The sequence below is a fragment of the Trachypithecus francoisi genome, unplaced genomic scaffold (genome assembly GCF_009764315.1).
Source record: "Trachypithecus francoisi isolate TF-2019V2 unplaced genomic scaffold, Tfra_2.0 Lachesis_group11, whole genome shotgun sequence".
In the NCBI taxonomy this organism is placed as follows: domain Eukaryota; kingdom Metazoa; phylum Chordata; class Mammalia; order Primates; family Cercopithecidae; genus Trachypithecus; species Trachypithecus francoisi.
In genome coordinates, this window is record NW_022681456.1 from 97965550 (window position 1) to 97980338 (window position 14789).

Sequence of the window (14789 nt, forward strand, 5' to 3'; positions counted from 1 at the left end):
TTTTTCCTTCATTTCAACTTTGGTGAATCTGACAATTATGTGTCTTGGAGTTACTCTTCTCAAGGAGTATCTTTGTGGCGTTCTCTGTATTTCCTGAATTTGAATGTTGGCCTGCCTTGCTAGGTTGGAGAAGTTCTCCTGGATGGTATCCTGAAGAGTGTTTTCCAACTTGGTTCCATTTTCCCCCTCACTTTCAGGCACACCAATCAGACGTAGATTTGGTCTTTTCACATAATCCCATATTTCTTGGAGGATTTGTTCATTTCTTTTTACTCTTTTTTCTCTAGACTTCTCTTCTCACTTCATTTCATTCATTTGATCTTCAGTCATTGATAATCTTTCTTCCAGTTGATCGAGTCAGTTACTGAAACTTGTGCATTTGTCACGTAATTCTTGTGTCATGGTTTTCATCTCTATCAGTTCGTTTATGGCCTTCTCTGCATTGATTATTCTAGTTATCTATTCTTCCATTCTTTTTTCAGGATTTTTAGTTTCTTTGCGCTGGGTACGTAGTTCTTCCTTTAGTTCTGAGAAGTTTGATCGACTGAAGCCTTCTACTCTCAGCTCATCAGAGTCATTCTCCATCCAGCTTTGATCTGTTGCTGGTGATGAGCTGCGTTCCTTTGGAGGGGGAGATGCGCTCTGATTTTTTGAATTTCCAGCTTTTCTGCCTTGCTTTTTCCCCATCTTTGTGGTTTTATCTGCCTTTGGTCTTTGATGATGGTGACGAACTGATGGGATTTTGGTGTGGGTGTCCTTTCTGTTTGTTAATTTTCCTTCTAACAGTCAGGACCCTCAACTGCAGGTCTGTTGCAGTTTGCTTGAGGTCCACTCCAGACACTGTTTGCCTGGGTATCAGCAGCGGAGGCTGCAGAAGAGAGAATATTGCTGAACAGCAAGTGTTGCTGTCTGATTCTTACTCTGGAAACTTCGTCTCAGAGGTGTGCCCAGCTGTGTGAGGTGTGAGGCGCCAGTCTGCCCCTAGTGGGTTATGTCTCCCAGTTAGGTTACTCAAGGGTCAGGGACCCATTTGAGCATACAGTCTGTCCATTCTCAGATCTCCAAGAATATCTTTTTTATATGGATGGTTCATATGATTTGGCTCTGTGTCTCCATCCAAATCTCGTGTCAAATTGTAATTCCCAATATTTGGGGAGGGATCTGGTGAGAGATGATTGGATCATGGGGGTGGATTTCCCCCTTGCTGTTCTCATGATAGTGAGTGAGTTCTCACAAGATCTGGTTTTTAAAAAGGGTCTAGCACTTCCCCCTTTGCTCACTCTCTCTTCTGTCACCATGTGAAGATGTGCTTGCTTCCCCTTTGCCATTTCACCATGATGGTAAGTTTCCTGAGGCCTCCCCAGCAATGCCTCCTGAATAGCTTGCAGAACTGTGAGTCAATTAAACCTCTTTTCTCTATAAATTACTCAGTATCAGCTAGTTCTTTATAGCAGTGCGAGAATGGACTAATACACAAAACTGATACCAAACAAGTAGGGCATTACTATAAAGATACTCAAAAATTTGGAAGCTACTTTGGAATTGTGTAATGGGCAGAGGTTAGAACAGTTTGGAGGGATCGGAAGAAGACAAGAAGATGAGAGAAAGTTTGGAACTTCCTAAAAACTTGTTGAATGGTTCTGACCAAAATGCTAATAGTGATACGGACAGTGAGATCCAGGCTGAGGTAGTGTCACATGGAGATGAGGAACTTTTGGGGAACTACAGTAAAGGTCACTCTTGCTATGTTTTAGCAAAGAGACTGGCAGCATTGTGCCCCTTCTCTAGAGACATGTGGAACTTTGAACTTGAGAGAGATGATTTACGGTATCAGGAAGAAATTTCTAAGCAGAAAAGTGTTCAAGATTTGGCCTGTCTGCTTCTAAAAGCCAATGCCAATTTACATAAACAAAGAAATGACCTAAAACTAGAACTTATATTTTAAAGGGAAATAGAGCATAAAAGTTTGGAAAATTTGCAACCTGACCATGGATTAGAAAAGGAAAACCCATTTTCTGGAAAGGAATTCAAGGCTGCAGAAATCTGCATAAGTATAGAAGAACCAAATATTAATAGCCAAGACAATAGGGAAAATTTCCCCAGGGCATTGCAGAGACCTTATAGCAGCCCCTTCCACCACAAGCCCTGAGGCCTAGGAGGAAAAAATGATTTCAGGGTCCCAGGGCCCTGCTGCTCTGTGCATCCTTGGGACATGGCACCCTGTGTTCCCAGCTGCTCCAGCTCTATCCATGGCTAGTGTGGAGGCCAAGGTAATTATAAGATGAATTTAGTTTATAAGGTAAATTTAGTTTATAAACTGTAAACTTTGAGACAAGGAAAACTGGCTCGCTTCCTTGTTTGGAGATTGAAGCTGCATTCAAGGTTAGAATATGGTAGGAGCTTGACCTTTGCCAAAGAACAAGCATAGTTAAACAATAACCTGCCATTGCTCAGCTTGCTTTTCTATAAGTTGCTTACCTGCCTCAGTCACGTAACTGGCGATCACAAGATTTATAACTTCCCCCACTATTCCTGTAGATAACATCACTATTGTGACATCTAAAGAGCCAGACTTTGAGGTATTTTTCAGATTTAGCATTTTGGTAGAAAAAGGGACAACAGCTCGTCCTGAGACCCCCCTCCCAGGAAATGACTCAGCTGCTTGAAGACGGTTCGAACATTTTGAACACCCCTGTCATTTCATCCACAGCCAATCAGTTTTTTCTGTTCCCCAGCTGCTTGCCCACCAAAGTACCCTTAAACACCCTATTCTCCAAATTCTTGGGAAAGCAGATTTGCGAAATACCTCCCATCCATCTGCTTGGCTGGCCTTGTGACCATTAAACTTTTTGTTTGCTGCAGTACCTGCTGTTCTCAGTACATTGACTTTTCTGGGCAATGGGCAAGAAGAATCCATTGAGTTATGACAAAAGCACGGTGCTTTGGCATGCTGAATACTTTGAACTAAATGAGATTGGAGGCCTCAGAAGCTGCTTCAAAAGAAAAGTCTCTGATCTTCTCATTCCTTCGTGTTTCCCACTCCTCTTTCATCCGCAAAGAGAGTCATAGGAACCAGAATTCCCCTCCCCCAAGGTAGGTTATAAAATCTAAAAATGTTACTCTAACCTACCCCCACCTTTCTATGTAGGAGCTGGCCATAAAAAAATCTCTGACCTTCCTTGACAGATTATAGACCATTAGATCCTCATTCCAGAAGGAGTCCTGCCCTATTCCCAGAGGAAGGAATGGTACACAGAGAGGCCAAGAAGGATCTGAACAGACAGGCAATGCTGGGCTCCCTCCCCACCCCTACTCAGTCTATTACCATTATATTGTACTCTTTTTGTCCTGTTACATTTCTAAAGAGCTGTCCATTCTTCCTCAAATTTAAGCACAAAAATAAATCGTTTTCCCTGGGCCTTTGGGTCATTATTTCTGCAGGCCCCTTATCACATGAAACTTTGATTAAATAAATTTGTTATGTTTTCCTCTTGTTAATCTATCTTTTGCTATAGGAATGTTAGCCCTGACCCTTATGATGGGTGAGGAAAGGTATTATACCTTTCCACCTCTACATCTTCGATTGAAGTATACATTAATGGAAGTTAAACACTTCACTTGTTAGTCACCTGGAAGTCTTTGACAGATCACTGATGGGCACCTGAGTGATACTGTCCTTTATAACATACTAATCAGTCACTCCAACCTCTCCTAGCTTTGAAAAGTTCTATGTTCTATTCTGAGAGATTTGGCCATTTCTTCCATCTTTAAATTACTTAACTTGTGACAAACAGTCTTCTATACACAATGTAACTTCACATTTAAACTCTGCATCACAATGCAATCTTTTCAAAGACATTTTAAGCAAAAAATAAGAATACAGAATTAATTTAAAATTCTATTGCCTGTGAAGTTATCACTATAGGTATCTCTACTGAGGTAACCATTAAAAATGAGAATCTCTGTAAAAAAATCAGCTTTCACAAGCAGAAACAATAAAAGCATAACTCTTTGCCATGGTGGCCAGCAAGTTTTTTTTGACATTTGTAAGATATAACCCAACTTCAGAAAATAGGTAGGAAAAAAAGGTGCAATTTGGAAGGGAAGGGAGAATAACAAATTAGTTGATGCTTTGCACAGATCCTGCACTACTTATTTTACATTTTAATCTGTTTCTCATTATCTTAAAAATTATTTTTATTTTTCTCTTTATCCAGATAAAAAAGTATAAGCTTTTAAAAATGTATCCAAAAGTTACATAGTCACTCACTCACATACCCTAAGAAATCAGAAGGAGGAGTTGAACACAGGTGTGTCAAAAGAAAAACTTTGCTTATTCCATTATATTACCTTGCCTATGAACATAGCAAGTGCCATTATGTAGATGCTGATTAATTTATTAAATAAAATCTTCCCATATTCTGTTATAACAACTGGCTTACTATACTCTTAAAAAGAAAACCAAAACATTGAAGCAGAAGCATTTTGTTTTTTATTTTTATGGATATATAATAATCATACATATGTATAAGATGCATGTGAAATTTTGATACAATCATAAAATGTGTGATGATCAAATTAAGGTATATCCATCTCATCAAGCACTTACCATTTGTTTGTGTTAGATGCGTTCCAATTCTGCTCTTCTAGTTCTTTTGAAATATAAAATATACCATTGTTATCTGTAGTAACCCTATTCTACTACCAAAGATTACATATTACTCTTTCTGTCTAACTGTATTATTGTACCCATTAACCAATCCATCTTTCTCTCCCTCTCTCCCTAATACTCTTCCCAACTTCTGACAACTGTCATTCTATCTCTGTGAGATAAATATGTTTAGCTCCCACATATTAGTGAGAACATGAAGTATTTGTCGTTCTGTGCCTGGCTTATTTCACTTAACATAATGTTCTCCAGTTCCATCAATGTTGTTGCAAATGACAGGATTTAATTCCTTTTTATGGCTGAATAATATTCCATTGGTTATATAAACCAACCAACACATTTTCTGTATCCATTCTTTCATGGATGGACACTTAGATTGATTCCATATCTTGGCTATTGGTGTGGTGAACAGTGCTGCAATAAACGTGGAAGTGCAGATATCTTTTTGATATATTGATTTCCTTTCTTTTGAACATATACCCAGTAATGTGATTCCTAGATCATATGGTAGTTTCACTTTTAGTTTATTTGAGAAACCACCATACTGTTTTCCATAATAGCTATACCAGTTTATATTCTCATCAACCATGTATGGGTGTTCCCTTTTCTCCACATCCTCCTCAGCATTTGTTATTGCCTCTGTTTTTATAAAAGTCAATGTAACTGGGGTGAGATAATATCTCATTACAGTTTTGATTTGCATTTCTCAGTGCAGAAACATTTCAGTGATCTCAACATACATATTTCCCTCACCCTCCGACCCCACCTTTTTTAACTATCTTCCTTAAGTTCCCATGGAAATAATCCATTTCATCTATTGCTATACCTTAGATATTCATATTTGGGCTAATTTTTCTTACCTCTACAAAAGCATTTTTTAATAAAATCTTGTAATCATATGAATTTTTCAATATTCTCTTGAAGGGGACCAGAAAAATCCATCCCAAAGTATGCTTCTTTGCCATAAGGATTATTTCAAGCTGATTACTTTGAGAAACTGGAGACACAGGAGACGTTTTGAAAACAGAGTAGGAGTTACCCTTTGGCAAAGAAAATTTACATCTATAGAGGAAGTCTCCATTTGTGTGTGTCTCTGTATCAGAAATAAAAGATGACTCTAAATCACTACAGACTTCTTAACAATGAAGAAGGTATCAACTTAAATCTGCATAACAAACCTTACTTTGTTTACTATGCTTTTTCTAGTGACCTCTTCATTACTGGGCTTCCACATACTCTTTTATCAGTGGAATGATATTTAAGTCTGAATTCAAATCTTTGAGATTTACTCATTTTTCTGGGTAGCTACATGTGTACATGAGGTATACATGTTATTAAACTTCTGTTTGTTTTTCTCTTATTAATCTTTGTTTTTTGCAGTTGTTGCCCCAAATAACAACTATTTAGAGAGGGAAAATCATTTTTCCTTCTGACAAAGGATTTTTCTCCATCACTTTGCCAGCCAGACACCTCCAGCTGCTAATTTCCTTGCCCAAGCCTTGCTCAGGCCCAAGTTCACCACAGGAGATGCCCCACGTATTTGGCCCAATGGGCTGCACCTGGCTTGCACCTTGGTACAGATCCCATAGCCATCATGACTATGCACTCAGCCCCTGGTGGGCAGGCTGTGTGAGCAAGTGAGTGTGGGGTCCAAGTGCCAGCACAGGGGTGAGCTCCATGCAGGCCTTGCGGCTGGACCAGGCATGTCACAAGCAACTCCCACAGTGACTCTGGTGTCCATATGAGGCAAACACAGTGGTGCCCAAGCAGGGGTGCCTGTAACCCTGAAACCCCAATGAGGGTGTTACAGTATGCTAATTAGCTCTTTTAGTCTCACCATCCACTGCCTGACAGACAATGATGTGCTATTAGCTCTGTCAGCCCTATTGCCCCACTCCAGCCCACAGATCTGAGACTGGCTCAGCCCCACTACTGTTTCCCATCATGTGGGATGGTTACCCTCTGCCAGTAGAAGGCAGAGAGCCACAGTGTTAGAGCCTTCTTTGTACCCACGTTTGGTACCCATTCGTTGTATCCATTCTAAGAAGAATGAAGTTACACTGACAATTGAAGGGTGAGGAAAGTAGAAGCGAATTTTGTGAGTGATAAAACAGCTCTCAGTGGAGACAGGACATGAGGGTGGTGCCCCACCCAAAGCTGGGTGGTCTCTCTCTCTCTCAATGTGGCTGGGTGCAGGGCTTTTATGGGCTCAGAATGGTGAGTGCATGCTGATTGGTTTGTGAGTATGCAAAAAAGGCTAAAACAAAGGCACCACTCAAAGGTGGGCATGACAGAATAAAAAAACAATTAGGAAAGTGTAGGTATACGTAAAATAGGTGAAGGGTGGAGAATAAATCAGAGGAAAGTGTGCCAAATGAGAAGACAAGTTCTCAGTCCAGTCTGCATTTACCTGGGACTTGTAGCTAGACTTTAAACTTTTTTTGGCTTCAACGTCGGCTTTCACCGGGGACCTGGCCCTGTCTGCCTAGGGTTTATCTACCTCCTACCACCATCACTTCCTTCCCTATACTTCCCTTCCCCTTTTAAAGATATCATCGTCAATTTTTAATTTTTCTTGTTTAATTTTTATTTACATATATCAATGTTTTTACCACATTTTAATTCCTTCCGAAATTTTCCTAGACAATTATCAAACATTGTGTCTACGTGAAAAGAATTCTGAGTTTTTCTTGGTGTGTTATTTTCATAACCTTAAACCAATGTATAAAATTACTCAATGTATGAAATTGTTCTTCGCTTTTGCTATTTTTATCTCAATCTCTTCGCCCATAGTTTTTCTGTCTATAATTTAATTGAGATTACAGTGAAGAATATCAATTTTTGTTCTTTAAACCTTATTTTACCCTTTTCCTTAAGAAATCTCTTCATTTGGTATTTTTAAAGTCTCATCACTTTCTGACCTCTTCAAAAGAAATAGGACTTCCTTCTTTTAATTACACTGACCTATGTTTCATTGTTTCCTGTTTCCATGAGAATTTGCTAATCTTTCATAAACTCTGCATAATTAATAAATGCTGCCATTTCCAGGACATTTAAAAATACAGAGCATATCACAGTATACAATACTATATGTGTATATATATAAAAATATGTGCATATGTAAGGACCAAAGGAAAATGTCCTCTTTTTCCCCTGAAGTTGCACTGAGAATCAACTGACAAAAGGCAGATAAATAGGAGAAAAGGCACACATATTTTGTTTTAACATGCATAGCACAGGCAAGTTTCAGAAAAATGATGATTCAGTTACCCAGTGTGGTACAGAAGCTTATACGCTCTTTTTAAAAGGGAAACAGGGATATGGGGAATGTAGACAATTATTTGAGGAGAAGTAAATCATTAGGCAGAATAAATGGACTCAGGAGGCAGGAAGCAGATATTATGGTGAAGCGGCCTTGTTGTCTGGGGTAAATACCTGAGATTTGTTGTCTCACAGCCACGGAAAAACAGGATGTGGATACACCAGAGTGAGTTTAAGAAGAGAAGTTTAATCGGTGAAAGAAAGAGAAGAGCTCTCTGCAGAGAGAGGAGTCCCAGAGAAAATGGGTTGCCACTTCTGCAGTGAAATGCAGAAGCTTTTGCAGATGAGCTTTAGGAAGCAGTGTCGGATTTACATAGGCCATGAAAGATTGGTCGGACCAGGTGTGCCATTTACAAAGCACACAAAGAAACTGGCCGCCCCATTCTAATCTTCTGTTATGCAGATGGGTTCTCCACCTGGTCAATGCCATGTTGCCTGTTTCTTTACCATACACATGGTGACAAAGAAAAGGGAAGATAGAGCCTCCGTGTTGAACATGCCTGGCTCTCAGGTAGCCCTCTTCTATTTGCACAGCTGCTGACATTTGCTCGTCCAAGCTTCCAGCTTGCTTATCTGTGTCTGAAGCTCAATTTTTCAGGCTGCTCTTCGTTAGAAAATAAATGATTTGGGGGCTGCTTTCTGGAAAAAAAAAAAAAGAGTCATGCCGAGGACTCCTTTACCATCACTGTCTCCCTAATAACTTATTTCTAGCTCTTGTATCAATGGGATGGTGAGGGGTTCATCTGCACAGGATCAAAGGTTTTCTTATTATGCAGATAAAGTCTTCCAAATAATCTCTTGTAGCTGCCTTCAGAAAAATAAATAAAAAATCTATCTGGGTGTAGTGATGACTCCCAATCTCTACTTGCATTTCTTTTGGAAAGACTCTCTTGGTCAGATAAGGGAATTACAGAGAGTGTCCCTCCCTGCACTTCAAGAGTTTGGGGGAAGTGGGATAACAAGACAAGGTTAAAGCTACCTTGATCCTGAGGCAGCTTCTAAGACCTCTCAGCATGTTAAAGCCCCAGTCTTTAGGGTGTCACTTGATGAGCCCCAGTACATCTTTTGGTGCTACTGTTCTACTTCCTTTTTATATCTCTCAACTAGACTATTAACCTGTCTAGTCAAACATACTTAGCGTTCTATTCTTTACAGCGTATTGCAACTACTATGTTTCAGAGATTTTCTTACCTCTGTGAACATCTGAGACAGGTCTCAGGCAATTTAGAAAGCTTATTTTGCTGAGGTTAAAGACACTCCTGTTACAAAGCCTCAGGAAGTCCTGAGGACATGTACCCAAGGTGATGGGGGCACAGCTTGGTTTTATACATTTTAGGGAGACATGAGACATTAATCAATATATTTAAAATCTACATTGGTTTGATCCAGAAAGGCACAACAACTTGAAGCAGGGAGCAGGCTTCCAGGTCATAGGTAGATAAGAGACAAACAGTTGCACTCTTTTGAGTTTCTGATTAGCCTTTCGCTGAATACACAGTTTACAGAGATAGTCGCTTATGCTTCAGTCTGGCTTAGTGAAACAATAGGGCAAAGCAATGAATCAGGTATGCGTCTGTCTCACATAGGCAGAGGGATGACTGAGTTCTGTCTGTCCTTTGTCCACAAGGAATTTCCCTGTGGGCAAATGGTGAGGGAGGTAGGTAGCTTTGTTTGTTTGTTTGTTTGTTTGTTTGTTTGTTTTGTAGCTATCTTATTTAGGAATGGAATGGGAGGCAGGTTTGCCCGACACAGTTCCCAGTTTGCCTTTTCCCTCTGGCTTAGTGATTCTGGGGGCATGAGATTTATTTTTCTTTCACAGTTATATGCATCTCTGTTATCTTATTCCAAGATACAGCTAAAATTCCCAACCCAGAAAGACTCTAAACTCTGAATTTACCCCTTTCCCTTTTTCTTTACCAGTTCAATATGTGAACAGTTACAAATCTGACCCATTCCATTCTTTAGCTCATTTCTGTGATTATACATCTGCAATCCAGGACTCAGATATATTGAATATCTGTGTTCCACAAACCCAGCATTTTCGAAGCATTAATTTAACAAATATGTACTAATTATCACTGATTTTTCAAGCCCTGTATAGTGTGCTGAGCATAATAGTGTTAGCCACTGTTTAAAGCACTTCATAGATGTTAGATCATGTCAGTGTTCTGTAGCTAAAGACTAGCAAGAAGCCCCTGGCCACTATGGAGATGAGGAGCCCGTTCCTGCCATGAAGAAAGAGCAAACCACAAAGGAGGCAGAATCCTTCTGCTCCCATCAGTCTCTTTTAAAGCCTTGCCTTTCTCTGACAATTAGACAAGAATTTCTGCCACATATTTAGGTAGAGATTATCAACTCCTTGTTTTCTTTTTCCCTTCTTTGAATGACCTTGAAACATAGACCGATGCAGCTGTCTCTTACGATAAACTCTATCCTTATTTATCACAGAAATTCTTTTATACAGAAAACTCTGTTGCTTCTTTGTATATCCGAAATGTCTAACTGAACATTTCACTAGATAAATAATAGAGCCACATCTATTGCATATCTGAGCAGCCTTCCTTCTTTGTCACTAAAACAAAAATACAACAGAACTTAGTATGGTGTTAGATTATCTAAATGCTTATAGATTAGAAATGATTTAAAAGAAACGTTCCTCAGATTATGGCTGGACACACGTGGCTCATGCCTATAATCCAGGCCCTTTGGGAGGCCAAGGTGGGCGGATCACCTGAGGTCAGGAATTCAAGACCAGCCTGGCTAACATGGTGAAACCTCGTTTCTACTAAAAATACAAAAACTAGTTGGGTGTGGTGGTGGGCACCTGTAATCACAGCTACTTGGGAGACTGAGGCGGGATAATCACTTGAACCCGGGAGGTAGAGGTTGCAGTGAGCCGAGATTGCACCATTACACTCCAGCCTGGGTGACAAGAGTGAAACTCCGTCTCAATAAATAAATACATACTTACATACATACATACATACATACATAGAAAAGAAAAGAAAAATTCTGAGATACATATTTAACAGTGTTATGGAATCCATAAATCCATATTATTCTTCAATTTTGGGGGAAAATGAGAGAAGTCGTTGGCTATAGAGAAAGAATTCTGGGCTCACCCTATCTAGAGTGCCTCAGCAGTTCCCACTGATTGTTTTCCATGTTACTTCTATTTATGTGGGGCCTACACCATACTTCTATTCTCTCTTCTCTTCTCTTATTTTCATTAGAAGCTGAGAAAGTCTCTGCAGCAAGTAGAAGTCTTGTTTTCATAATAATAAGGTAAGTTGAGACATAAAATCTGCATATGCTAAGCTGTCATATAATATGACTCTAGACAGGCACCTAAAAAAGATGAATTAGAAAGTCAGTTTCTCTGATACATTTTTAAAATCTTGGACAAATTCCCAGATCATAGGACCAATTTTGCCATTTCAGTTACATGGGAGTTCAGGCTATCAGGTGTCCTAGAGTGTTTTGCATTATTGCCCCTCATAACCAAGGGTCCCCAACTAAAGCCATATTAGTCATCCCTATAGAAAAGGTATTCATCACCTGCTGTCATCATAGAAGTACTCTGGACAGCAATATGTGTCCTTTGCTACGCAATGACTGCTGAAACACAGACAATGCTTCAGAGAATAAAGCCTCAGACAGGGATAAAGCTAAGACAGGTCAGGAGCCTATAAGGCACCAACCAATTTTTAGGTTACAGATTAAATGAAACATTAACTCTGCAACTCACATGTGCTAATTATAAAAATAGGACTGATTTTTAGCTGTCTCTTGGAGGGTGACTGAGACACTTCTTTCATACCCAAAGTACTGCATATGTTATTACTGCGGACCCCGACTTTTTAGCAGTTAATCAAATGGGTAAGTCAGGAGGTACATATTCCCTAAGAAGCAAATGCCACTGTGTTCCTACTGACTGTCACCTTGGGGATGAGGGTAGGAAGCAGAAGCAAGTGTGTCTCCACCAGGATAATGCTCCCAGTGCTTACTGCAAATCAGAACAGACCCTACAGCCCCTACTGCCCAAATGCCAAGTGTGTTGTTCTCTTGGGTATAGTTACCTGAAAGAAATATGAACATTTGACACCTGGCTTGCTATAGCGACAGGAAAAGACATTTTCTCTGCATTATTTGATAAAATGTCAGGTGCCAGAGAATGAAGAAAAAGCATTGAGATATTTGGAAGGCAAAGTCCCATTAAGGAATATTTTATGCTTAGTGCCAACATGGGAATAAAGAAGTCTGGAAAATATATGCATTAGGTAAGGACAATCTGTTCTCAAACTTTTGTATGAGCAAAAAAAGAGATGGTAGTAATTAAATGACTTAAATCACACGGTGGCAAGATAATAAACCTCTAGGCAAAGTTGAGAATGTTCTTGCTTTCAGCTTTCTGCTATACCAAGTATGTTTCACTCTCTCTTCTGAGACTGATCGTTGTCTTGAGTCAAAGTCCACAGTACAGTGCCTCTCCAGCTTGCAGTGTTCTTCCACACTTCTCACTAAACTTCCCCTACCTTTCAAAATTTAGGAATACAATAGCCCAATCTCTTCTCAAAGTCAGCTATCTGCTGACTCATTGTGTGTGGATAATGCCATTCATGGGAACTGGATCTATTCCATTTTCTTTCCTACTCAAAGATACCATAAACCTGTATTCAAACCTGACCCTCTACTCTCTCGTGGACAAAAAGATGCTACATCTGAACAGATGAGAGCCCCTGTGAAACATGTTCATAATGTCATAGGCAGAGCTGCCTGATACTATCTTGTCTTTTTTATGAACTCATCTTTAGTATTTAGGTTGCAGAGGTACTGTGATCAATGATTTTCTATTGTCCAAAATACGAGAATCTCCAAAACAGATCAAGTTGATAATTGAATATATAACTAGATATGGGAAAAATATTAAATATGCATTGCCCAAAAGATATTTAAACTATTAAAAAGGAGAAAGTCTTATGAAAATCTTATAGGATACCAAAGAATAGAAAAGTCCTAAGAACAATTTTCTCAAGTTTTAGTATTATGAAATTATATGACCAAATGTCCAAAACAAAATTATAAAAACCTGCAATCTAGTTTTCTGTGATTGTACTAGTGTGGAGGAAAAAACTCTTCTCAAACCATGTTTTTCTTCTACTCTCACACAAGAGTCATCAACACAGAAGAAGGTTTTTGTGACCAAATGTGTGGCTTTATTTTCCGCCCACACACAGCAGCAGACACCAGCTGTGTGCCCTCTAATTCAGTTCTGACACTACTACCCGGAGATAGTGTCAGATGCCACAGGTTGAAGGCTCAGTCCCCATGACTGGCCCTTTCTCTGCCCCCAGCACACCAGTTGCAAGTCCGGTACTCCAGAACTTCCAATGGACTAGCTTCACGTTGGGGTTCCCATGACCCTCTCTTTGGGTTTGATTAATTTGCTGAAATGGCTCACAGAACTCAGGGAAACACTTATTTGTTTACCAGTTTATTATAAAGGATATCACAAAGGAAACAAATGAAGAGATGTGTAGGGTGAGGTTTGGGGGAAGGGGCATGGAACTTCTATGCCCTCCCTAGGTGCACCACCCTCCAGGAACCTCCGGGTGTGCACCTATCTGCAAGCTCACTGAACGCTGCCCTCTTGGGGTCTGTGGAATTTTCATGATGTCAGCATTCCTTCCCAAAGGGTATAGGGCAGGACTCTTTCATGGGAGGGACTTAAGATCCACAACCAGAAAGGAGGGGAACTTTGGAGTCCTGTATTGAGGCAGGTGAAAGGAGGGCAGAAGGTCAGAGGCCCACCCCTGAGGCCTAACACACCCAACCTTATAACAGAAGACTGTAACAAGGGCTATGGGAATTACGAGCCAGGAACCATGGATGAAAACCAATATATATCATAACACCACAACTAGTAAACACAATACGGCTGTGAAAAACCAAACTGTCGTACACTTACTTATTTTGAATCCTTTCAAATTAATTAGATCATTTAATTTAATAGGAAATGTAAACAGTATAAGGACAAACCAAGTTTTTCCCCCAGCACAGACGTCCATTTCATTCCCATGTTCCAGAGTTAACAATTATTACCAAATGTCTTGTTGTTCACGCATATAGAAATAGTCCATGCAAATATATAAGCCTAGTACCGACAAGATTGCCTAGCATAGTCCTGCTGGTTGTATCCTGATAGCAACCTGAGTACATATTTTTAAAAGAAAAAAAGATATTCATTTTCTCAGACAATGCAATTGAGGCAAAGATAATATTAAGTGACTTTGTTCACAGTCCCACATTTTATAAGCAGTGGAATCATAATTCCACCATTGAAAGCCCAGCTCCAGACATCATACGCTTAATCACAAAGCTCTACTGCCTCTCAGTAGGCCTTGTAATTTCATGTCACATACCATTACACACATCTCTTCATTTTATATTCAACAAGTGCAACAAATGAGTAACAAAATCAATTTTACACATTTGTATGAGAATACCTGCATGTGTTTTACAAAACCTGTTCTCTGTTTCTGTAAAAATATGTATGTTAGGAATGCAAGAAACTTGTCATGTATGAGATTAGTTATTAAGTCATCTGTACAATTACATTTTATGCCTACGTTGGGGCTCAGAAAACAACATCCCAAAATATGGTGCCTTGACATGAGGAACTAAAGAAGCAGGCTTAAGGTTTCTCTGACCTTCCAACCCTTCCTGCCTCTCACTCTTCTGTCTCTGCACCAAAGCCCAGGATAAGGGTCTTCTCTGAAGTTTCCTTATTTACCTAGAA